Below are 14,408 nucleotides of genomic sequence, written 5' to 3'. Positions count from 1 at the left end.
AATGAAAGCTTTTATTTTTCTTTTAATGAAAGCTGCGCGCATCCTTTTATAAAAAAAAATAATAGAAAATAATAATCTATCTATCTATATTTTAAAGAAAGCTTTTTTCGAGCAATTACAAAGAATCCAACTTTTACCAACTGCTTAAATTTTTAATAACAAAAAGATATATAAGTGTAGGAATTAAGATAGAAATTAATTAGCTTTGAAGTATTCTAGATAGATTTTTAGCTACATTAAAGTTGAATAGTTGATCCTAGTTGATCCATATACAACTCTATGAACAATAGAATTCATATACAACTGACGTTTAGCAATTTCATAAACATTTAGTATAAATAGAGCTTTAGGCACTTTTTAGTCCTCCATAATAAATTACCACCTTAATATATTGTTAGTTATAGTTATTTGTTGTTATTTATTACATTACTAGTTGAAATGCCCATGTGATGCACGGGACTCCCATTAGGATCATCTGTACAAATATATTCTATAGTTGATAAAACAAAGTCAATTATGTTTAAATCATTGATAAATAAACGTTCGTGGTTGGTGTAGTTGATCATCAATGAACTATTAATGCTTTTAACAAATAAGTTGTCATTTAGTAGTTATCATTTCAGTTGTAAAACATCAAGCAACATTGTAAGAGTATGTAGTTAGTTTTTTCATTATTGTTATAGGCATCACTGGTTTTTAATTAAATACAAAACGTTATCTCCATAAACATAGTGCACGCAGCTTACCAAATGAAACGCCCTTAATAACTGAGACATGCCTCTCTGAGTTTTGCAATTATTTTAACTTATAACAACTACGTAAAACTAAATAGTGTTACGTAAAGCAACATGTGTCATAATTATCTATATTTAGTGTATTTAGAGAAAATGTTAGATCTCTTATAGCATAAGTTTACCTTGGCTATCTACAATTAAGAGTGTTTTGCATATACTTATCGTAAAATCAAATTCATACTGAATTCCAATAAAATTAGTAGTCTCTAAACAACAGTACACAAATATATGTAATTCTATTACATATGATGCATGAGACTTCCATTAGGATCATCTTTAACAATATGCATGTTAAATGTTCTAAGAATTTGTTGAACAATAGATTGCAAACGTTGGTTTAATTTACATTGTCATGGTTTGGTAGTAGAATTCTATTAAGTTGATAAAAACAAAAAAGGCCTAACTATGTTGAAAATCGGAACACACAAAACTATTGGGTTGATTTAGTTGATTATTGATGGATCATCGGTCCATTTAACATAAAAGCTACACTTTTTGGTTTACTTCAATTATATTATGTAGTTACCTATTTTTATTGTTGTACGCACCACCGATTTTAGTCAATTTAAAACGTCATTCCCAAAAATGTGGTTTAATTCCTTAAAATGAACACGTGATAACTAAGACTGACTTTTATGAGATTCACAAATTATATTAACTTACAACATCTACCAATATATTCCATTTTGTAAGCATGCGACAATGTAAATGTTGAATAGTGGTACGCAAAACAACATGTATCTCAATTATATATGTAAACTGTTTGGAGGATTTTTGTTAGATCTCTAAACAATAAATTTGTTTTTGACTAATTATATATGTACAAAATTACTAATTATATATGTACAATCGTTTCACTTCTTAACCATATATATGTAATTAGTTGTCTTTATTTTAACCTAATTTATTACAATAAGCGATACGTTATATTCAACTAAACCCATATACGATATCTCATAGTTAACCGTTAACAACAAAAAGGAGTTTGTTTTCAAAACTCGGGTTACCAAAATGAAAAGCAGTCAAAACCTCAGGACACCAAAGTGGAATTATGCAAACCTCAGGGCACTAAAGTAGAATTAACCCAAACCTCGGGGCACCAAAATGGAAATTTTCCAAAAAAAAAAAAATCATGAAAAGCCACTGCAAAAATAATCGCACTTTTAAATATACGATTAGTGCATGACATAGTAATAACCAGTCATACGCAAACCACGGTAAATAATTAAGTGAATAAAAGCACATAGATGAATTGGAATTTAGAAAGTAAAAATTGATGTAACCAAATAATTTTGTATATTTGGCAGTTTAATACACTTAACTTGTAATAAAAATTGTTCAATAATGAGCAGATCTGAATTTAAACTAAACTAAATCATGCATGATCACACTAAGAAATCAAGAAGTAAAGAATGAGGGATTTATAAGCACTAAGAAATCATAGACAAAGGATGAAAGGTTGGAATGAAGACCGTAACTTTTTACTTATCACCAATTCTCATTGAAGACGGATACTTTTCGTCACAAGCTGAATACGGGCTAAATGTCGTCATTTTAACGATAAAATGTGACCATTTTAATGACAAATTGTTGTAGCTTAGAAATTGTTCTGGTAATTTTTTAGGTAAAATGGTTACATTTTTGTCTTAAATGGGTCATATTTTACCCCGTTTCAGCTTGTGAAGAAATGTACCTGTCACAAGCAAGACGCTTTGTTTACTTATATACATGTGTCAATTTCTTTTTTGTTTCCAACACAAACTCTAAAATCGTCAAAATAAACTTTTTTTCATATCTTTTAGCAATATTTTAGGGAAATTATCAAACCGGTATATCACATATATTGGGATTGATGGATAATTTTTAGTTAACGACTTCTATAAATAATCAAACTCTTGATATTTATCAATTTTATTTTAAGATTTTATTTATCCATTTACACGCGCCTAAATGTAGAATTCTGAGAGTTCCTATTTACACCACAAAAGCATTTAATGTGCAAGACCATGAACAACTACATTACATGTACGACTAATATAAGAAAAACATAAAAAAAACATCTTACACAAGCTCTTATTGCTCTTACTGAGTCTTTGGTAGGATTAAATTTAGTTGAATAATACCAAGTGAGTTTTCACTATGAACATGTCTAGAAATAATATCGTTTTATTTTAATTCTCTTTAATGCTGACAATACATTTTATTATGAAAAATAAAATAAAAAATAGTATTTGGTGAATTAAATTTAAGGAGTTTAATCTTGTGATTAGGCAATGTAAGAGCTCAAACACCACTTTTACACATTGTTCGTGTATCAAATTCTTTTAGGACTCTCCTTAGAACAAATCCATCTTAAACCGTACGTTGGTAATTTTATTCTTAGTTTTTTTTGTTATGTAATAAACTCCCAATAGAATTAATATCCTTTAGAATTTGATTTTTCATAAACTATTCGGAGCTAAGATGATTATCATAATATTGTCGTCTTTACCAAATTGAGTAAGTATATATAGGAGTTTCAAGGACACTGATGTGCTCGGCTAGCATTCATCTTCTAAAGCTAAATAACTCGTGCGTTTAATAATTGATTCCAAAAACTGTCGACTTGTACAAATCATAGGTCATTGTAGTACTTATATATCTTTAATCCTTCTATTATAATACTTTTTAAATCATTTATATTCATTATAGGCAAATTAATATTCTCACTCATTTAGTAATGTAGGTGTGTTATCAATGTTGCGATTAATATCTCACATTATTTAGAGTACATATATAATGAAAATCATGTTACTTGTAATGAACAATAAAGTGAATCACTAAAACTCGGGAGAGACGGTCTTTCAATAAGTTATTAGGAGACCAGTCCTTCGTACCTGTTTATTTGTATTTCGTGACCCTTTTGTTTTTGATCGGGACATAGTAACTTCGTACATATTTACATAACTGTAACACCCCAATTTATTCAGGAGTCTTTAGCTAGACATTCCCAAATAAATAGGATTGTTACCATCTCGGTTTCCCGAGGTAGTGAATAACAAAGTCCAACTCACCAAAGTACTTTAAATTAAAACTTAGCGATTACATGTTCATTACAACTTAACCAACTAAGACTTAATATAAAATAATTACAACTCGCAGCGGAAATAAATAAAGTGATTAAATATTCTATGTGGTCTAGACTTCTAGGTAGATTGGCCAAGTCCTCACGTATTCCCATAAGCTCCCAAGTCAGCTAATCTTTAGTACCTGTCAAATCTGCTCCCCATTATGGTTCACCACGGGTGTTCACGAACACACTGTCAACCACGAGGTTGAGTAGGAATAGCCAAACAACCACAATAAATGGCTACAAGAACAATATTAAATGCAAATGTAATGTATGCTCATGATCAATCCTCCGACGCTCCCGTTCATCCCGCCAATCCCTGGTCGGGGTAGTGTCATCATCCCAACCGAAGTTGAGGTATTCTCATCATCCCAGAACAGGTCCTGCAGAACCAGTTCTAAGGTATCCAATGCAAGTGCTCATGATATGAAAATGCAAACAATTGAGCAACACAATTTCTTACCATCTCAGACACGACGCTGAGGAATCCAATAATCAATATAATCATCTCAGTCACGAGCTGAGGTAGTCAATAATTAAATCATCTCAGTCACGAGCTGAGGTAGTCAATAATCAAATCATCTCATAGCAACCAACCAACAACCATATATCATCCATCACAATTCCAATTAATTCAACCAATACAATCAGCTAAGATCATTCAAGTAAACATTAAAGTGATTTAGTAGCTATCCTACCTGGCAAGCAAATCCAATAACGCAATCCGAATAATAGAATCCAATTAATAAAGCTTCTCACAACTCTGTCACCTAGACAAATAGTTATTATAATTACTAATTATATACTTTATTTATAAATTAATACCAATTATCAACATTACGATATTCTAAAACCCAATTAAATTATAAAACCCGAGTCAACATGCCCTAATAAACCCGCCTCCCAACACGTCAAACAATCCTAACAAACCACACACCCCCCATATCCCACGTTTAACATGAGTAATACAACCCGCAACACAGCCCTTTTAGCCCCCCCCCCCCCCCCCTCACACACACACACACACGACAGCCACCACCATGCACAGCGTGAGCCACAGCCAACCACCCTCCTCGACATCCACCACACGCAGCCCCACACGACCCTAAACCAGCAGCCCTAACACCACTAACACCAGACACCACTAACAATACAAACAATTCAACAACAACAACTCATCCACCCTCCAATACCCCCTATTCACGACCACCACCACCTTACAGACCACCACCGCACCACCAATAACACCTCCCTCACGGCCCACAAACGCCTGCACTTGCCACAACAACAACGACTAACAACAACCAACCCGACACACTCCCCTGTTTTTCCCCTGTTTTAATGAAACTCCGGTAAACCACCACGCTAACCACCACCTCAGAGCATACTATTGCCACCAATAGAACCGAATAACCCCCACGAACCCAACCAACCCAGGTTCGAGTCAAACAAGTCACGAGAAGGAGATAAATTACGGGTTTAGCGTGCAAACACCCAATTTCGAAAACCCGACCAACCACCACAAAAACCACCGCGTTTAACATCCATGACAACCCCTGATGGTCGATTCACCACCAGACACCAACCTAACCAAACCCAGGTCAAGGCGAGTCCAAATAAAGGTCGAATTCCGTATAAACATATAGTAATACCCTTCAAACAACCCTCGAAAACACTCAAAAAAACAACCCCTTCCCCTCGGTCAAAGATGGTCAACGGTGGTTCCGGTAAATCCCTGGTGTCCCACGGTCATTGTCACGGTCACGGCTTGTCCTACGGTGGCCTAGTATACGAGTTATAGCAGAGCAAAGTATATACATGAGACGGTCTTAAAGTATTACCTCGAGGCAATAAATAAAAGTTAATTCTTTTGCTTTTCTCTTCCTTAATTCTTTTCTTCTTTCCTTTAGATTTCTTCCTGCTTCTTTCATGAATTATTTTTCAGATTATTGTGTATTTATAGTCTAGAATTAGAGAGCATATGACGTTGATTAGTAAACTGAGAACTATTTCCTTATTCTAATTATTATAGGAATTACTAATATAATTATTATTATTACATATTATGTTATTCTTACCATAAGTAGGACTTCCACTTACTATTTTACTAATTCTATTATTATTATTATTATATCTTATTACAGATATAATTATTATTACCTTATTTATATTTTATTATTCCCTTATTATTATTTATTAAATCCCGATACAAAAATCCCGTATCATACTCGTACTAAATTAATAAGTTTCGGTCCAATAAACAATGGCACACGGCCCAACGCTCAATTATTAGCTAAGCCCAATTCCCGACTTGGATACTTAATTTATTATTTAATTAACGTCTTACTTGTAATTATTATTAGAAATGCCTTTAATTAATTATTAAATTACATAAATTATTCTCATAAATCATTATCAAAATACGGGGTATTACAATAACAAATGTATTATTTTATTACATTTAGTACCACCTTTTCTTAAAATGGTAAAATAATCTCTCAATAAACTTATTGAGAGACAAAGTGAATTTCATTATGAATAATGTTGCGTGAATTATTAGATGCTAATTTGCGAAATCATATGAAGTGGTCATACGAAATTCCTATGGAGTGGTGACGGTCCGTTTATGTAAAATGTAAACCATATCTCACGCCTTATCATTATTGACCAAAATAAAACAATATCACGAAATTCTTCAATGACCATGATTTGCATGTAAAGCCAAACTCTACTTTGTCGTAAAAATTATTATTTTTAATAAATAACTCAATTTATTTTCCATAATCGTATGCTATGGGTGAGTGAAAAAACCTTGAGAAAAACATAATAGGGTAAGATTAATGAGAAAATCATAAGAAATTTCGACTATTTACATAAGTAATCTTATGTAAACTTCCTTCTATATGATTAAACTGATAATAACAACTACCCTATTTAACGCAAAATTCTTGACATAATTTTGGGTTCATCAAATAATGCATGTCGTTTCTATTTCACCTAAAAATCCCGTTATAATAAAGAAAGGAAAGCATGGAGAAAAATTCAATGATCCAAACGACAATAATAATCTCGCAAGTTAATACGTATTGAAATTGTAGTACATGTCAATAAATAACTAAATAGATGTGTGAATAGTAAAATTTAGAAATACCTCTTGAATCATATTTGATCATCAAGTTAAAAAGTCATTACCTTTGCAACAATTAGATCCAAGTAATAATAATAAGTACTCCGTATATGAAACAATCATCAAACCTGCAAATAATTTGCCACAATTAGACCAAATAATGTTAAAAATTCCTCCGTGTATGAAAAAACACTAAACCAAGTCGGGATATAATGCATGCATTGCTACTACTATATTGTAATACACATTCATTTATTAGTTAAAAGAATACTAAATAATAAAATCATAGGAAAACATTACATGAGTAAATAAAATCATACTAAAACGCATGCAATATTGGTGATGATTCGCATGGTATATATACATACAAAAATATGGTATATTAATTTGATATAGCTGTTATTTTATGCAAATAGGATTTTCTCTTACGTTGGGGATATGGTTTTATTTTAGGTAAAGCCATATTTTATCTTTTACTACCATACTATACGTAATAACAATAATATAATGGCATATTATGTATCTAATCACATGTTAAATTGTATTATTTTAATTAAAGTCTTTCAGAAACGTTGGACTCTCTATAATCGCTCGAAAAAAGCTTCCTTTAATAATATAGATAAATATGCGTTGATTATATTATAATTTATTATTGTGCTAAATGCTATTGCTGCTATTTTTATTCATGTTGATTATTAAGAGATGTATGTATGCACATCGTTTCAATTCCATTGTCAATTACTCCAATTTGAATATTTGATACATTTTTTTATATTGCAGATGTTTAGAATATAGTTCAGGATTTCAAAGTCGAGAAGGTTGTATGATAACAACACAAGATGTTCACATTGACATAATAGAATATGATGGTAAGTAATAGGCATAAGTTCGAAAAATTGTAATAGATTTGAAAGAATTTTGAAAAGAAGATAACCCTTAAGATCTGTTGATCTGCATATTAACTACGTATACTAAGGAGTACTTTTTTATAACAGTTTTTCTTTTCACTGTTTTTTAGTTAATTAAAGCAGTATTTCTTTTTTTACAATCAATTTTTTTAGTGAGTCTACGAAAATGGAGCAAATTTGATGGTATTGAAATTCACTACATGAACTGATGACACATTATTTTCACGGGGAAAATACATGGTTAGATATTTAGATTTCATCTTAGCGAGAATATTATTGTTGGTGGAAATATTCTCCGAATATTTCCGACTATTGCGATATTATACTTGTGCATATGATTAGGCAATGTTAGTAATTAGTTAGCACATATTGAGGAAGTATCTCCTGTAAATTAGTGATAGCAATCTTTTTAGTTATTCTAGCAATTATCTTAGGTTGTTTATATATTCACAACCCATTGAGAAATACATAGAATTCACAACTCTCATATACGATTGTCAAATTCTATATGGTATCAGGTTAGGTATCGAAAAACACGAACCCTAAACTATGTCAGGTGGTACGGTTGTCACAACTTCTTCCCCTACGCCGCATATCACCAAACCTGTCTACGCACTTTCCAATTCCGATGGAGTCTCAGCCAAAATTACTCATGTTGTGCTGCAAGGCTCTAATTATGCGGAATGGTCAAAGGGTTTTCGCAATGGTTTGGGGGCAAAGAGGAAGCTGGGTTTTGTCGATGGGTCTCTCAAGAAGCCACCCGCTGACTCGGAGGATTTTGATGATTGGTCTACGGCCAATTACACGTCGATAGCATGGATTTTTAATACGATCGATTCCACAATTCGCTCGTCAATCTCATACAGAGACACGGCTGTCGAATTATGGGATGACATTCGTAACCGTTTCTCTCGTGGTAATGGCATTAAGATCTATCATTTGGAATCGGAAATCTCCGGTTGCAAGCAGGGGGACGACGAACCTGTCATGGAGTTCTACGGTCGATTGAAGAAGCTGTGGGATGACGTCAATGACTACGACGCCCTTCCCACATGTGATTGTTCTGGTTGCAGGTGCAATATTTCCGTCACTTTACGCGCACGTCGAGAGACAAGGCAGATTCGTCAATTCCTCATGGGTCTTCTACCGGTGTATGCGACAGTACGGTCCACTATTTTGGGTATCACTCCTTTGCCCTCTTTGGATTTCGTATACTCACGTATTATGCAGGAGGAGGAAGTTCGAGCCTTAACTCAGGAGACTCCTGCAGCAATGGCCTTCGCTGTTCAAGGTGGAGGACGCGGTGTTAAACAGGGGCGACCACGACTCATGTGCTCTCATTGCAAGAAACCCGGTCACAGTGAGCCGAACTGTTGGGAGAAGCATGGGTATCCCGAGGGTCGCGAACCACGGCGCAATAATGTCTCTGGTGGACCTGTGGGTGGGTCGAATTCTGCTCACACCAATGCGGTGTTTGGTGAGCCCACGGTTGATGCGAACCACATCCGTCTTCAAGGTAATCGCGCTGTCTCTTGGCTTGTTGATACAGGGGCTTCTACTCATGTGTGTGGAACCTTACATCTCTTAGACGAGTGTGTGCCTATTATGCCGCTTGCAGTCGGTCTTCCTAATGGTGCTCGCTTGAAAGCTACTCATCGAGGCAATGCGAGAATTAATAAGGATCTCGTCCTATTTGGCGTGCTTTATGTTCCGGATTTTACCTGCAACTTATTATCCGTTTCACAGCTACTTAATTCTCAAAATTTATGTATCCAATTAACTAATTCTATTTGTGTTATTCAGGACCCTATCTTGAAGACGAGGATTGGTGAGGGTACTCTCGAGGATGGACTTTATCATATGCCTATGGACATACCAAGTCGTGTTAAGGCAATCGAAGATGCGGGTAATATCGCGCTTTGGCACAAACGGTTAGGTCATCCGTCTCTTAAAGCAATGGAGTGTCTTTCTTCTATTAGGAATTTCAAACTTTATTTGGATAATAATCCGCATTGTGATATTTGTTTTCGGGCTAAACAAACTCGGTCCGTTTTTCCTTTGAGTACAAATATAGCCGAACATTTATTTGAGCTTTTACATTGTGATTTTTGGGGTACGTATGACCCAAATCAATCTTGTGGGTCGCGTTATTTTCTTTCACTTGTCGATGATTTTTCCCGAAGTGTGTGGGTGTTTTTGATGAAATCGAAAGATGCAGTAACTCGACTAATGAAGGAATTTTTTGCCTTAATTGATCGTCAATGTAATGCCATTGTAAAGAGAGTAAGGAGTGATAATGGGACGGAATTTAAACCTTTAATTCCTTATTTTCGTGAGCATGGTATAATTTTTGAGACATCTATGGTTAAAACCCCTCAACAAAACGCTCGGGTAGAACGTAAGCACCGTCATATCCTTAATGTAGCCCGTGCCTTACGCTTTCAAAGTTCTTTACCGATAGCCTTTTGGGGTGAATGTGTCTTAACAGCAGCGCATTTGATAAATAGGACACCAACTCGTATTTTGCAAGGGAAAACGCCATTTGAATTCCTCTTTGGTAAATCGGCTAATTTAAATTTACTTCGCGTTTTTGGATGTTTGGCTTATGCACAAAATCTACATCCCACCGATAAATTTGATAGTCGTAGTAGGAAATGCGTGTTCCTTGGGTATCCGTTCGGAAAGAAGGGTTGGCATCTTTTTGATCTTGAGACGGGTTCTTTTTTCCAGTCTCGTGATGTCAGTTTCATTGAGAACATTTTCCCGTTCTCGCAACCACAAGTTCCAGGTTCAATTAATGATGCTGCAGCTGATGCGGACTCCTTTGTTCCTGATAATGATTTCGTTCCGAGTATGGTTGATGGGCCTGCACGAAACATGGGGGGTGAGAGTAGTTACTCTCCTGTCGACGGGGTCACACATGTCGGCAATAGCAGCGGTACCGACTCTGTTTCGGTTGAAAACAGAGCAGGCGAAGACGATCATGGTACTGACACTATTGACGCTGCTTCTTCGAGTACAGAGAACGACATTGACACTTCTAATGAAGAAGTTCTGGGGCGTGGAAAACGTGCCAAAATTCCAAACCAAAATCATAAAGATTATGTCCGTTGGGATTGCATTAACACGTCCTTGGAAGAGTCACCCTCTGCCAATTCCGTCTCAGGTAGTCCTCATTCTTTAACTCAATTTGTGAATTACGATACTTTTTCGAGTCCACACCGTCATTTTCTTGCAGCTTTGACTCGAGATATCGAGCCCAAATCCTTTAAAGAAGCCATGGGTGATTCTCGATGGAAACAGGCCATGACCGAAGAAATCTCTGCCCTTGAGAAAAACAATACTTGGACAGTTACTGATGTTCCATCCGGGAAAACAGCCATTGGGTGTATGTGGGTGTTTAAAATTAAACACAATTCCGACAACTCTATGGAACGGTTTAAGGCTCGGCTCATGGTACTCGGTAATCATCAAGAAGCAGGTATTGATTTTACTGAGACTTTTGCCCCGACAGTGAAGATGGTTACGGTGCGCACCTTCTTAGCTGTTGCTACCATTAAAAAGTGGGAACTTCATCAAATGGATGTGCATAATGCATTCCTTCACGGCGACTTGTCGGAAGAAGTCTATATGCGCATGCCGCCTAGTTTTAGTAAAGGGTTCGAAGGTAAAGTTTGTCGTCTTCGCAAGTCGTTATACGGCCTTTGTCAAGCTCCGCGGTGCTGGTATGCTAAACTTGCTACAGCTTTATCTTCATATGGTTTTATTATGAGCGCTTCCGATAATTCCTTGTTTACTTTTCGCAAAAATGGGATTGAAATTCACATTCTCGTTTATGTTGATGATTTGGTAATTACTGGAAATGATGGAAATGTTATTTCTACATTTAAGTCTTATTTGAACAAATGCTTTCACATGAAAGATTTGGGGAAGTTGAAGTATTTTTTGGGACTAGAGGTTGCACATAGCTCAAAGGGTCTATTCGTTTAACAACGGAAATATACCCTCGACTTGTTATCTGAACCGGGTCTTCTTGGTTGTAAGCCGGCTAGTGTTCCCATGGTGAAAAGCACCAATTGGCGCTTGCTAAGGACGCTTCTCTTGAGGATGGTGCACGGTATAGGCGCCTTGTTGGTAAGCTCATCTACTTGACTCTTACATGACCCGATATATCCTACTCGGTTCATATTCTATCTCAATTCATGCAAAAGCCGACCACTATTCAATGGGAAGCGGCTTTACGAGTTGTTCATTATTTGAAAGGTCATCCGGGTCAAGGTATCATTTTTCGTGCTGATTCGGCTCTCAAGCTCGAGGCCTATTGCGATGCAGCTTATGGTAGTTGTCCAATTGCTCGACGATCGATTACTGCTTATTTCGTTTGTTTGGGTGGCTCTCCTATCTCCTGGAAAACGAAGAAGCAAGCCACAGTGTCATTATCTTCGACTGAAGCCGAATATCGAGCCATGACCGCCGCCATATGTGAAATAGACTACATTGCGACAATCAAAGTGCTATGCATATTGCCACTAATCCGGTTTATCATGAACGGACCAAGCACATAGAAATTGATTGCCATTTTATTCGTACTCATATTCGTAATGGTGTGGTGTTGTCGTGCTATATTCATACTCAGGCTCAGTTGGCTGACATTCTCACCAAGGCATTAGGTCGACCCCAGTTCAAGGTTTTGCTCGACAAGTTGGGCATTTTCGACTCCCATGCTCCAACTTGAGGAGGGGGGTGTTGGTGGAAATATTCTCCGAATATTTCCGACTATTGCGATATTATTCTTATGCATATAATTAGGCAATGTTAGTAATTAGTTAGCACATATTGAGGAAGTATCTCCTGTAAATTAGTGATAGCAATCTTTTTAGTTATTCTAGCAATTATCTTAGGTTGTATATATATTCACAACCCATTGAGAAATACAGAGAATTCACAACTCTCATATACGATTGTCAAATTCTATAATTATTTATTATTTATTTGGTGTACAAAATTAATCAGTGGACTGGATCACGTTGAGTTGACCGAGGAAGACATAATTTGTATAGTGTTCAAAAAAAGTTTCAAATACTTTCAAGAAGCCATATATTAGTCACTATTTTTTGTATATATCTTATGTATTTGTTTTGCCTGTATTTCCTACTATTTTCATTTTAAATGGAAAGCCCTTAATGAAAACTTTTTGAAACAACATTGTTTTAGTTACGTATACCATAAACCGAAGACATGGCCGGAAGCAAAGATCTTAAATTTTAACTTTAGAGTATGTAAACATGAAAAACTTCGATATGATATGGCTGTCATGAAACTTCAATATTCTCAATAAAAGCTACATATATAGCGCACTGTATCATAAACCGTAGATGGTGGACGGAATATTATTAGCTTTTTCAAAACCTTAAATATTAATAAGATAATGAGTTAACCATCCCAGATATTTAGGGGGTGTTTGGTTGGGGGGTATGGAATGGATTGGAATGGATATCACCGATTCAAGTGTTTGGTTGACCACTTTTGGAATGGATTTAGAAACCCAAGGGTTTCTCAATCCACCTCAATCCCTTGGAATCCCATACTCTACTCCTCCCCCAAGTTTCTAAATCCAATCCCTCCTGGATACAAAACCTAAAATTAAGAAAGAAAAAAAACCCAAATTGCTGTTGTTCTACTCTACGTAAGTCTTCATCTTCTACTTTCATAATATTTTTTTTTTGCTTTTATAAAAAATTTGCTTGTGATTGTTCATAGGTATACATGATTCGTTGCAATAATACATGTGTCTATTGCTTTAAACAATATTTACAGGTTGTATGACGACTCGTATGACAATTGCCTTAAAAAATTGTGTTGTTGTATAAGTAATATTGAAATATGCACATGATTGAATTATTTTCGAAGGATTGAATAGTAGAGTTCTCAACTACATTCCGTCTGTTGATTGAATTACAATCCATTACAAAATTGAACCAAACAAGTGTTAAAAGGTATGGGGTTCTAACTCCATTCTACCCTGAATTCTCATGTTCTTTTCGACTAATAAATTTCACTTCAGTTTAGATATTTTTTCACAAATTAACTCTTATTTCAGTTCAGTTCAGTTAAGCTCTTTTTAGCCGAAAAGAAGAGGGCCTAACTAAAAGTTACAAAGTACATGATTTAATATTATCCTAAAAATGCAGGTACCACATGTACATGAAATAAGAGTAACAGACTCGAAAACTATAAGACATAGACTCAGGTCATACACACTCCAAACGATTCTTCTTGAAGAAGCTTGAACTTGAGTTCCTTGGGAATTTAGACCCATTTTTCTATAAGTTAAGCTCTTATAAGTTCAGTTCAACTCTTATTAGTTCAGTGCAGAAAAATTACACTCCTAAAAGTTTAAATCAGCTTCTAAGTTCGATGCATAAAAGTTAAAAACTCCTATAAATTTAGTTCAGTTTCTATATGTTCAA

This window comes from Silene latifolia, chromosome Y, assembly GCF_048544455.1.
Source record: "Silene latifolia isolate original U9 population chromosome Y, ASM4854445v1, whole genome shotgun sequence".
Classification (NCBI taxonomy): domain Eukaryota; kingdom Viridiplantae; phylum Streptophyta; class Magnoliopsida; order Caryophyllales; family Caryophyllaceae; genus Silene; species Silene latifolia.
Note: the sequence above shows the minus strand (reverse complement) of the source record.